Raw genomic sequence first — 12,995 nt, forward strand, 5'->3', positions numbered from 1 at the left:
TTCCAGAGACCCCCACCCTAACTGCCCCTCCCCCCCCCGGAGCCTCCTTGCTCCCTGTCCCCTGACTGTCCTGACCCCTATCCACCCCCCGCCCCCGAGAAACCCCAGGACTCCCATGCCCCATCCAACCCCCCCTGCTCCCTGACTGCCCCCTCCAGAGACCCCCCCATCCAACTCACCCTGTCCCTTGACTGCCCCCACGCCTACCCCTTATCCAACCCCCTCCCCACCCCCCGGACCCGGACCCCTTACCATGAGGCTCCACGCAGAGCCTGATAAGCTGCCCCGCGGGAGCGCACAGCGTGGGCCCCCAGAGCTCTGCGCGCACAGCGGCAGGGCTCCGGGTGAGCGGGGAGTGTCTTTCCCTCCCCACGGAGCCAAACACTGCCCCGCGGGAGCGCGCAGCCCCAACCCCCAGAGCGCTGCGCGTGCTGCGGCAGAGCTCCAGGGGAGGGGAGAAGGCGCGGGAGGGGCCGGTAGCTTGCTGCGCTCCGGCCAGGAGTGCGGACCCCGCGGCTTGCCGTGCCAGGAGAGTGGGGGCATTTGCCCACCCCATGCGCACACCTATACTTCTGCTCCCTGCCCCCACAGGGGAAGCGGAGGGCAGAGGAGAGCGGGCCGGGCTGGGCAGGATTTTTAATGTAACGCTGGAGTCCCGGCAGGCTCCAGCGTGCCATTAAAAATCGGCTCGAGTACTGTAGATACAATCAGTAATTGTCACTGGAGAGACAAGGTTTGAGTATTACTCTGGGTACATCAGAAGTTTGCTTTCTGGGCTCCAACAGAATTCCACCTCCACTTTGCTTTGTTTCCTAAGGAAACTTGTACATAATACTTGAAAATCCCATTAAAACATTTCTGGTTTTGGCTTTTTTAGTGAATTCAATAGTCATGGCATTAAATTGTTAATGATCCACTAACGTATTTTGTGTGACTGCAAGTGCAGACAGGAGTGTGTGTGATATCATTGTGAAGGCGGGTGGTTTTTTCCTCCTTTTCTTCAGCTGTAGAAGATCTCTCCCACCTTGCCCTACAGGTTATTTGCTAATTGCATGCTGTCAATTGGTTTTGGCATAACAACATACAAGCCAATAAAAACATGTTAGGAATTGAAATTGGTGCTGGTTGTGCAGTTTAGCAGAGCAATGCACAGACAGAGTTTGTCTTTGCATAGAGATATCTCTTCTACTGCATTGCCCTTCTTCTGTAGGTTTGTTTTCAGGATTTACATTTTTGTAATCCACATGCAAAATTGAGAGGAAGGAGGCAGATAACATTTGGAAGGAGAGAGCGTTTGCCTTTTGTTGCAGTTAGCTTTTTCAAGTTAAAACATGACAATGAGCTTTGTTCTTTGATATGACACATTTACTATGACTTCCAGGAAATACAGTGAATTATTTAGTTAATCTTTCTCCATTACTGCTGGTTGGTGGAAAAACTTGCATTGACTTCTATGAAGCACAATCCTAAAGCTGCCTGTGGGAGGGATTTATTTATAGAAGTTTAGATCAAGTCGATGGAAAAAGAGCAAGAATTTTTAACACCATTCTCCATTTTTGCACTACTGCAATGTAAAGTGTATAATTAGTTTAGGCCCAAAATAGTTTGTGTGAAAATTATTCTATTGAAATGAATAGAAGTGTTTGCAGTTCACACAATTACTTCATTGTGATAATTTAGCTAATGCAAGAAAAGCAGAAACTGAAGTAGACTATAAACACAAATGAAAATGGCTAGTTGATTTTCATAGGCTCAGTTGTGTATGTTCTTTTTAAAAGGTAAGTGAATAGCTGAATGGTGAAATGTATATTAGGTTTTTACTTTAATTCAGTTTTAATAACCTGTGGTCTTGGTAATATAATGAAAAAGAAAATTTTGAAATGTATATTAAAGTTGCTAGATATTTCCCATGATAAGATCTGGCTTTCTGTTCCTTCTAACTTTGCCAAATTGTAAGTGTTTTGGCAGAGATTTTCCATGTGAAATGTCTGCCTCAGGCTGAATTGTTTTGGTAAGTTTTCAGCCAAATCAAATCAGTAGCGTCTGAGAATGAGACTAGGGAAAAATACATTGTTATGCCCATGTTTAAAAAGTTCTGACAAACCCTTATTTGATAAACTCTAGCAGCCCCATTTTTGGAGCAGGGACTTGAAATTTTGCCAAGGGGTGGTATTTGTGTCAGGAATGTGTCTTTGCTGACCCCTTGAAAATCCACTGTCATCTGGCCAAGTTATGAGCAATTTGAAAAATTGTAGTCCACACATTCTCAGTAGAGACTTTTTAGCAGCTATATTCCCAAAGACTCTGTTTGCACTGAGTATACTCCAGCCTGGAGCTCAGTTAGACTTTCCCTGCAATTCCAAGTTTTGGCCTGGCCCAGCCTGCCTGTCTCTCCTGTGCTCTGTGACCTCCCTGCCGCCACTTCACTGGTCCTAGACAACATGGAGGAGGAAGCTGCCCAATTTGAATGGAGAGGGGAAAACAGCCAGGCCTGCATGGGGGAGTAAATTGGGATAAGGAGCTGGGGAGGTAGGGACTGGGAGTTGCAAGAAGAACTGGGACTGGCTGGGCAAGGAGACTGGAACAGAGAACCAGTGCGGAAGAAAGTGATGATGGAGTGTAGAAAGATTTGATGAGGAGCCAGGATGCCATAGAAGAACTGGGACTGGCTAGGCAGGGATGACCTGTGCCTGCCGATAGTTGGGGGGGGGGGGGGAGAGGCAAAAGAGGGCAGCCGGTACAAGCCAAGCAGCAAATCTTGCGGGTGGTGGGGTGGGGGGGACACATGACCCGGCATGCCCCTATTCACCTGTCACCTCTAATGCTAGGCAAAGAGACCAGTACAAGGAGCTGATGTTGAGGGGTGGAACGGGACACTGAGATGGTACAAGGAGTCGGGGAGCTAGGCTGGAACTGGAGCTAGTGAGGATGGAAGTGTGATTCGGGGGAGGGAGGTGACTGGTGCCAGGGTTAGGGGGTGAGAAGATGAGGAGATGGGAGGGGAGATGTGGGACTGGTTGCACCAGGAGACCATGGACAAGGAGCTAGGGGATGGAGATGGGAACTGGTAATGATTGGGCAGGATGACTGAGAGTGCAGGAGAGAAATTGGGAGTTGGACAGCAAGCCTAGATGGGGAGACTAGAACTGGCTGGGCAAAGAGACAGGAATGGGACGAGAAGGCTGAAAAGTGGAAACTTGGGCTTGCTAAATGGGGAGAAAGGGCACTGGGATGAGGAGCCAGAGGTGGGGAAGAGACATGAGTGGGCCAGGAACAAATTGGAGGGGATGGCACAGAAGGGGTCAAGCTTGGGAGGAATGGGCAGAAGCGCACGTTCCCCTCCAGAGCCTGGAACAGAACCCTCAATTTCTGAGTCTCTATTCCTGTGCTGTCAGCAAATATCCATGAAACCCACTGGCAAGGGTGCATCTCAACCTCCTCTAGTGCTTGTCCAATAGTGGATGACAACCTGCTACTGCTGTCAGTTACTCTATTAGCTGAAGTGGCAGTGGTCTGTGCGGTGCATCTAAAGGCTCCAACCCTGCTGATGAACCATGAGGTTGTCAATATGATGGCACAGGAAGGAATTTGTTTTGTCAGTTTGCATTTTTTAAAACTTAAGAAATTACACACCTACAAATCACATGAAAATAATAATAGATTCATAGATTATAGGACTGGAAGGGACCTAGAGAGGTCATCGAGTCCAGTCCCCTGCCCGCATGGCAGGACCAAATACTGTCTAGACCATCCCTGATAGACATTTATCTAACCTACTCTTAAATATCTCCAGAGACGGAGATTCCACAACCTCCCTAGGCAATTTGTTCCAGTGTTTAACCACCCTGACAGTTAGGAACTTTTTCCTAATGTCCAACCTAGACCTCCCTTGCTGCAGTTTAAACCCATTGTTTCTGGTTCTATCCTTAGAGGCTAAGGTGAACAAGTTCTCTCCCTCCTCCTTATGACACCCTTTTAGATACCTGAAAACTGCTATCATGTCCCCTCTCAGTCTTCTCTTTTCCAAACTAAACAAACCCAATTCTTTCAGCCTTCCTTCATAGGTCATGTTCTCAAGACCTTTAATCATTCTTGTTGCTCTTCTTTGGACCCTTTCCAATTTCTCCACATCTTTTTTAAAATGCGGCGCCCAGAACTGGACACAATACTCCAGCTGAGGCCTAACCAGAGCAGAGTAGAGCGGAAGAATGACTTCTCGTGTCTTGCTCACAACACACCTGTTAATACATCCCAGAATCATGTTTGCTTTTTTTGCAACAGCATCACACTGTTGACTCATATTTAGCTTGTGGTCCACTATAACCCCTAGATCCCTTTCTGCCGTACTCCTTCCTAGACAGTCTTTTCCCATTCTGTATGTGTGAAATTGATTTTTCCTTCCTAAGTGGAGCACTTTGCATTTGTCTTTGTTAAACTTCATCCTGTTTAACTCAGACCATTTCTCCAATTTGTCCAGATCATTTGAATTATGACCCTGTCCTCCAAAGTAGTTGCAATCCCTCCCAGTTTGGTATCATCCGCAAACTTAATAAGCATACTTTCTATGCCAATATCTAAGTCGTTGATGAAGATATTGAACAGAGCCGGTCCCAAAACAGACCCCTGCGGTACCCCACTCGTTACGCCTTTCCAGCAGGATTGGGAACCATTAATAACAACTCTCTGAGTACGGTTATCCAGCCAGTTATGCACCCACCTTATAGTAGCCCCATCTAAATTGTATTTGCCTAGTTTATCGATAAGAATATCATGCGAGACCGTATCAAATGCCTTACTAAAGTCTAGGTATACCACATCCACCGCTTCACCCTTATCCACAAGGCTCGTTATCCTGTCAAAGAAAGCTATCAGATTGGTTTGACATGATTTGTTCTTCACAAATCCATGCTGGCTGTTCCCTATCACCTTACCACCTTCCAAGTGTTTGCAGATGATTTCCTTAATTACTTGCTCCATTATCTTCCCTGGCACAGAAGTTAAACTAACTGGTCTGTAGTTTCCTGGGTTGTTTTTATTTCCCTTTTTATAGATGGGCACTATATTTGCCCTTTTCCAGTCCTCTGGAATCTCTCCCGTCTCCCATGACTTTCCAAAGATAATAGCTAGAGGCTCAGATACCTCCTCTATTAGCTCCTTGAGTATTCTAGGATGCATTTCATCAGGCCCGGGTGACTTGCAAGCATCTAACTTTTCTAAGTGATTTTTAACTTGTTCTTTTTTTATTTTATCCGCTAAACCTACCCCCTTCCCATTAGTATTCACTATGTTAGGCATTCCTTCAGACTTCTCGGTGAAGACCGAAACAAAGAAGTCATTAAGCATCTCTGCCATTTCCAAGTTTCCTGTTACTGTTTCTCCCTCTTCACTAAGCAGTGGACCTACCCTGTCTTTGGTCTTCCTCTTGCTTCTAATGTATTGATAAAAAGTCTTCTTGTTTCCTTTTATTCCCGTAGCTAGTTTGAGCTCATTTTGTGCCTTTGCCTTTCTAATCTTGCCCCTGCATTCCTGTGTTTTTTGCCTATATTCATCCTTTTTAATCTGTCCTAGTTTCCATTTTTTATATGACTCCTTTTTATTTTTTAGATCATGCAAGATCTCGTGGTTAAGCCAAGGTGGTCTTTTGCCACATTTTCTATCTTTCTTAACCAGCGGAATAGCTTGCTTTTGGGCCCTTAATAGTGTCCCTTTGAAAAACTGCCAACTCTCCTCAGTTGTTTTTCCCCTCAGTCTTGATTCCCATGGGACCTTACCTATCAGCTCTCTGAGCTTCCCAAAATCTGCCTTCCTGAAATCCATTGTCTCTATTTTGCTGTTCTCCCTTCTACCCTTCCTTAGAATTACAAACTCTATGATTTCATGATCACTTTCACCCAGGCTGCCTTCTACTTTCACATTCTCAACGAGTTCCTCCCTATTTGTTAAAATCAAATCTAGAACAGCTTCCCCCCTAGTAGCTTTTTCAACCTTCTGAAATAAAAAGTTGTCTCCAATGCAGTCCAAGAATTTGTTGGATAGTCTGTGCCCCACTGTGTTATTTTCCCAACATATATCTGGATAGTTGAAGTCCCCCATCACCACCAAATCTTGGGCTTTGGATGATTTTGTTAGTTGCTTGAAAAAAGCCTCATCCACCTCTTCTACCTGGTTAGGTGGCCTGTAGTAGACTCCTAGCATGACATCTCCCTTGTTTTTTGCCCCTTTTAGCCTAACCCAGAGACTCTCAACACTTCCATCTCCTATGTCCATCTCTACCTCAGTCCAAGTGTGTACATTTTTAATATATAAGGCAACACCTCCTCCCTTTTCCCCCTGTCTATCCTTCCTGAGCAAGCTGTACCCTTCCACACCAACATTCCAATCATGTGTATTATCCCACCAAGTTTCAGTGATGCCAACAATGTCATAGTTGTATTTATTTATTAGCACTTCCAGTTCTTCCTGCTTATTCCCCATACTTCTCGCGTTTGTATATAGGCATCTAAGATACTGGTTTGATCTTTCCTCCCAGTTTTGTCCTGACTCTCCTTTCTCTCTGCCAATATAGCCCACACTCCCTCTCGTTTCCGACCCATCTCCCCAGTCTCCATGTTCCCCACTTACCTGTGGGCTTTGCTCACCTGTCCCCGTCGAACCTAGTTTAAAGCCCTCCTCACTAGGTTAGCCAGTCTGTGCCCGAATAGGGTCTTTCCTCTCCTCGAAAGGTGAACGCCATCTCTGCCTAGCAGTCCTTCCTCGAATAGCATCCCGTGGTCTAGGAAGCCAAAGCCCTCCTGGCAACACCATCTTCGCAGCCAGGCATTCACCTCCAATGGTGTAAGTGGAAACATCAAGCCCTCAAAAGTTTGGAAATGCCAGAATTAAGGTTGCTGATGAAGCCGCCTGGCCCATATGCCTTACAATACAGACATCAATTACATTATGATTATGCTATTTTTTCCGCAGGACTCCTGCCTCATTCAGTGCGTGGGATGGACGGTATTGTGGGAATGAATCATGGTTGTATAGCAGAGAGACTGTTGTCTGTAGGACATTTTGTGGTAGAAGTTGGAAAGTGTGTGGTGAATGTGGCAGGAGACTGCAGGAAGAGAAAGAATGGTCTCATGGTTAAGGCAGTTGAATGCTGCCCTGGAGAATTACATTCTGTCCCTGCCTGTGTAATATGAGTCAAGTCACTTAGACCAGACTTTTCACAGGTGTGTTCCTAGCCAATCCCAGTTTTTTTGGGTGTCTGACTTGCAGAAGTCCTCAGCGCTCACAGCTGCACATGAAGTCAATGGGAGCTGTGCTCTGAACATATAAAGTACTATATAGTGCTAAGAACTTGGAAAAATCAGGTCCTAGGTATCTGAAATGGGGTATCCAAAATTAGTGGATACTTTTGATCTTAATTTCTCTGTGCATCAATTCCCCATCTGTAAAATTGGGACACTAATGACCACCTATCTTACAGGGATGTTGTGAAGATAAATTCATAAATGTTTGTGAAGCACACAGATACTACAGGGATGAGCACTATAGAAAAAACTGTGAGGAAATTAAAGATTTGAATAGTGTTCAGAAATTAAGGCATGGGGCCACACATTGAACAGTGGGGAGAAAAAATATTGAAAAGCTGCATGTTAACTGAGCATTGTCCTTTCTGTGCACTGAATGAGGCAGGGGTCCTGTGGGGTGGGGGAGGGGGGAGAAAAAAACCGGTATGTGATCATGTAACTAAAGACCATATTATAATGAGTGTGCACAAGGGGACTGAATTTTGGTTGCTCGGAAAACCTTAATTCTGGCACTTCCTAACTTTTAAGGTACAAAGTCAGGCCCTCAACAATGTTAGGTGTGTGTGTGTGTGTGTGTGTGTGTGTGTGTGAGAGAGAGAGGTTTAGCCTATCAGTGTCCCTTCAAGAAAATGGGATGTAAGCCATAAAACGTCTGCAACTGAGGACTGCTTAGCTTCTAGATCTGTCTAGATTTTTGATCTTGCAGTGGCTTCCTCCTAACAAAAAAATCAGCATTGCCAGAAATGCTAGCAAGAACATGTTCTGTTCCAGGGTACGTGCATTTTGTTCTAGTGCCATCTGCTTGGCAGAGTGTCAGAGCTGCTTACGAATTCGTGAGACTTGCATCTCGGTTGGCTTACTAAGAGGACACAAACAGTTTTACTACTGACAATTAATGGATTTCCCCTTTAGATCCTACATTTAGAGCCCTTTGATTTAGGGGTAGAAGATTACGAATTGTATTTCCTTTCATATGTGATATAAAGTATGATTGTGATGTCTATATGTGCATAGCCATGGGCCATCATTTTATCCAATCAATAGCTATGACCAATGAGTTATGTCCGGAGCTTTCAGTTCACCCCTTGGCTGCCACAATTGTCATTTTAACCAAACCCAAATAATGATGATTTAACTTTGTTTAATAAATGATTACTTCTGGAAGCAGCAGGCCCAGATGACTTAAGTAACAATGCTGCTTATGTAGTAGCCACTGTTTGCTCCACCTTTCCCATCAAAGAAAACAAAAGTATTTGCAACCATATGAGAATGATAAACTGCCAACCTGGCTATGATGATTCAGGATTAGTCTCTTCTAATTGGATTCACTGTCCCATTTCTCAAAAAAGTAAAGTGGTCCAGTTTTACTCATAGTTGAGTGTTTGTTAGTGAATGAGCAAATTTTTTACTTTTTAGTTTATGCAAGGTAATGGATAAGGTAAACACTTTGGTAATATTAATTGACCAGTACACTGCTGGGCAATCTGCAAACATGTCTGGTTTTGATAAGAACTGAAATAGCTTAGCTTTAGCTCTGCTAGAAGCTGTACTTGGCTGATATCTATAATAAATACATTTTGTATTACCTTTGATTAACTTGTACACAATATTTTCATGTGTATATAATATGTGTTTGCTCTATTTGAATATGTCCCATCAGCAGGGCATTTTTTCAGAGAGATTAGTTTTGAGCTTAATGTAACATTTAGTGTTGCTTTAATGCCTTATTTGACGATGGAATCTGATTGGTTTTTATCACTACCCATGTCCCCAAATGGAATTTCTCTCAGTAAGTGAGAGCCATATTTTTGGAGACAGGTGCTAGGCTAAACTGAAAAATTCACCGTAGTAGATTCTGCTTATTACTGGGTTGCCAACTTTCGAATGGCACAAAACTGAACACCCACTGCCCCCCCCCTTCCCCAGTGGCCCTGCCCCTGCCATACCCCTTCTCTGAGGCCCCACCCCTCTCTCACTCCATTTCCTCCTCCCTCCATTGCTTGCTTGTTCTCCCCCACCATCACTAACTTTCACCGGGCTGAGGCAGGGAGTTAGTGTGTGAGAGGAGGGTGAGGGCTCTGGCTGGGGGTGCGGACTCTGGGGTGGGGCTGGGGATGAGGGGTTTGAGGTGCAGGAGAGGGCTTCGGGCTGGGGGTGCGTGCACTGGATGGGGCCAGAAATGGGGGGTTCAGGGTGCAGGAGAGGGCTCCGGGCTAGGGTAAGGGGTTGAGGGGCGGGGAGGGGTGAGGGCTCCGGCTGGGGATGCAGGCTCTGTGGTGGGTTTGGGGTGCAGGAGGGGGCTCTGGGCTGGGCCCGAGGGGCTCAGAGTGTGGGAGGGGGTGCGGGCTCTGGGTGGGGATGTGGGCTCTGGGGAGGGGCCAGGGATGAGGGATTCAGGAGGAGGCTCCAGGCTGGGGAAGGGGGTTGGAGTGCAATAGGAGGTGTGGGGTCCTGGTAGCGATTACTGTGGCTCCCATGAAGTGGCCGCCAGGTCCCTGCGGGCCCTTAGGCACATGGGCAGCCAGGAAGCTCCTCACGCCCGCAGGCACTGCCCCCACGGCTCCCATTGGCCGCAGTTCCTGGCAAACGGGAACTGCAGAGCCGGCACTCAGGCAGAGGCAGCGCATGGAGCCTCCCTGGCCGCCCATGTGCCTAAGGGCCTCAAGGACTTGGTGGCCGCTTCCGGGAACTGTGCAGAACCAGGCAGGTAGGAAGCCTGCCATTGCACCTGGGCTCCTGCTGCGCCGCTGACCAGACTTTTAATGAAAACCGGATGCCTGGCAACCCTAGTTCACACCCATACAAACAATAAGCAACTAAACAAAATGGCAGAGCTATGGTTGACTAGGCAGAAGAAATTGGTTGGGGTGCGCTATTACATGGCAGAAGGAGATTGGTCAAACAATTTTTTTTTTAACATGGTTATTACAGGAAGTCTTTCAAATATTTGGTTGGCTATTTGAAGTAAATGTTAACACTCTTTAAGTTGTAATTGTTTTTTAACTGTGTGTGTATGTGCGTATGCATGCTAGACTACACAGGCGTGTTAAATAAATTTGATTGCATCATCTGCCCACAAATCCATCTACTATGAGATTTATCCTAACACTCCAATCTCCCTGTGCAGCTTCAAAAATTAAATTAAATTAAATTAAATTAAAAAAATAAAAATAAATAACATTCAATCTGCCAGGTAAATACTTTCTTCATTCCCCAAATGTGGAATTTCAGTCCCATATTATTCCAGCATTAGGCTCAGAATTCTGTTAGAACTGGTTGAAAAATTGTTTTTGTGTTTTCTCCATGGAAACTTTTTGGCTTTTTGGTAGGTAATCAAAAATGAAAATATTTCAATTTAGAAATGATGCTAGTGTGCCTCATGAGTTGTATTTCAGGTGCCTCATGCCCCTATTCTCCACTGTAGGCCAGCCTATCTGGTTGGTATACATTTCCCATGATGTCCCATAGGCCCACCTCTTGGTGGTGGGAGGTGATGCACCATGAGTAGGGCCCTACCAAATTCATGGCCATGAAAAACACATCGCGGACCACGAAATCAGGGGGTTAGAGTATTGCCACCCTTCTGCGCTGCCTTCAGAACTGGGCAGCTGGAGAGCAGCGGCTGTTGGCTAGGCGCCCAGCTCTGAAGGCAGTGCCCTGCCAGCAGCAGCACAGAAGTAAGGGTGGCAATATCATACCATGCCACCCTTACTTCTGCACTGCTGCCTTCGGAGCTGGGTGGCCGAAGAGTGGCGCTGCTGACTGAGGGCCAAGCTCTGCAGGCAGCAGCACAGAAGTATGGGTAGCAGTACTGCAACCCCCCCCCCACACACACACACAATGACCTTGCGACCCTCCAGCCCAGTTCCTTTTTGATCAGGACCCCTACAATTACAATACTGTGAAACTTCAGATTTAAATAGCTGAAATCGTGACATTTATGATTTTTAAAATCCTATGACGGTGAAATTGACCAAAATGGACTGCGAATTTGGTAGGGCCCTAGCCATGAGAGATGAAGTCTGGGGCCCAATGCATACAGGAGAATAAGGATGTTGAGGAGCCAAACTACATCTCCAACGAGGCACTGCAGTGGAATATCCAAATTGAAATATTTTGGTTTTTGACTGAAAACAAAAAATTTTAATTTTTTGGGATGTTTGGTTTTTTTCAACAAAAAATTTTCCATGAAAAGCCCATTTTTTTGAAAGGGAAACAAAAACCCTCAGTTTAGACTAAAGCCCAATTTCCCATCGAAAAATAGTTTCAATGCAAAATTTTCAGTTAGCCCTAGATTCAGTTCTACATTGGTAATAGCTTTTTTAAATATGAAAAAGTCTCATCTTGTGTTCATGCAGGACTAGGAATGGGGACTTTATCTCATTAGAAAATAAAAGTTCCTAGCTTCCCGGTGAGACCACATGCTTCATCTCTAGTCTTAGAAGGGCTTGAGATAATGAACTTTGAATTTTGTGATATTTCTGTGGTTAGACCAGTTGGTTTTGAGTAATTTTTGGAGGATTTCACACTTTTTAGTTTAGTTTTCTCTCCCTCTGAGCCCTGGACAGTTTTACTCCTGAGTAGCCAATGCGCCCTCCAAACTCATATCAATAAAAGCTTTCTTCCGTCCACACCATAGTGTATTTCATGTACATACACATAGTAAAATCAGATTAACTCTAACTCTGCCCAGTGCAACACTGGTACTACTACTTTCATAATAGTGTAAGTGCTACACATGGACAGAGGAGTATTTAAGTGCATTCATTGGCTCTGCCTGCCTGCTTTCTTCTGCCTGGTATAGAGGAGAATAGATTCACCAGTGCCTTGAAAGGAGAGTACTGTTCCCTCTTGGATTGAGGGTTTTTCAGACTGAGAGAAATTTGGGACTAGGTTTCCTTAAATTGGCAAAACATTTTTTTTTCTGTTTTTTTAAACTTGGAAGAAAACTGAGAACTAGGCCCTCAGTTGGAATAGGCCACTATAAATCTATTTAGAAAAGAGTACAGCATAATTTATTTATTTTAATGTGGAGAAAGGTCAATTGAAAGTTATAGAATTAGGCTTTTCAATATGTGGTACATAACATTTTGTCTGCAAGGTAAGTGCTAGTTCTTCAGTACAATGCATTCATAGTCTTCCACATTTTAAAAATAAAGTTATAATTTTTGTTACAAAACAATAATAACTGTGTGGTTATTGAAATTACGGCTATGAAATTTAGATGCTTTAACTCCTTATGAGGTTGGGTTTTCTTTAGATGCATGGGTCTTTCTCTCTGAAGGGCACATCTGTGATTCCATATCTGCTGTATTGAAGATTAAGAACCAACTGTTTTGTCCTTTATTGCTAGTTCTAAATGGAGATGAAGCTAAACATAGACCTGAACCAAACCTAGATCCACATCTCTCTCAAAGTTTGGGTGGCTTGAAAACCTGGATTTGAATTTTGTGGTTTGGGTTTGTATCAAGTTACTGTGGATAACCCATTCTGTATTTCAGCAGTGAATATCTGCCATTTAAAAACACACTTCTTAAGTTTTAAAAAGCCTATGCAGTTGGAGTGCCACTCATTCAACTATATAGTGGAAAGGAAAGAGAAAATTGATTAAAGGGACACCATCTTAAAAATCACATTACTGCCTGAAAATAATCTAGGAACTAGATGGCCCCCCTTGGAATCAGGCTTCTTTGTGTTGGG

At 44.7% G+C, this 12,995-nt stretch overlaps 1 protein-coding gene across 1 annotated transcript in view; it reads left to right on the plus strand.

The window, feature by feature from the left end:
• Nucleotides 1–12,995, plus strand: part of VGLL4 (vestigial like family member 4) — a 154,380-nt gene that overhangs the window by 53,118 nt on the left and 88,267 nt on the right. The window lies entirely within an intron of this gene.

The sequence above is a fragment of the Malaclemys terrapin genome, chromosome 7 (genome assembly GCF_027887155.1).
Source record: "Malaclemys terrapin pileata isolate rMalTer1 chromosome 7, rMalTer1.hap1, whole genome shotgun sequence".
NCBI lineage: Eukaryota > Metazoa > Chordata > Testudines > Emydidae > Malaclemys > Malaclemys terrapin.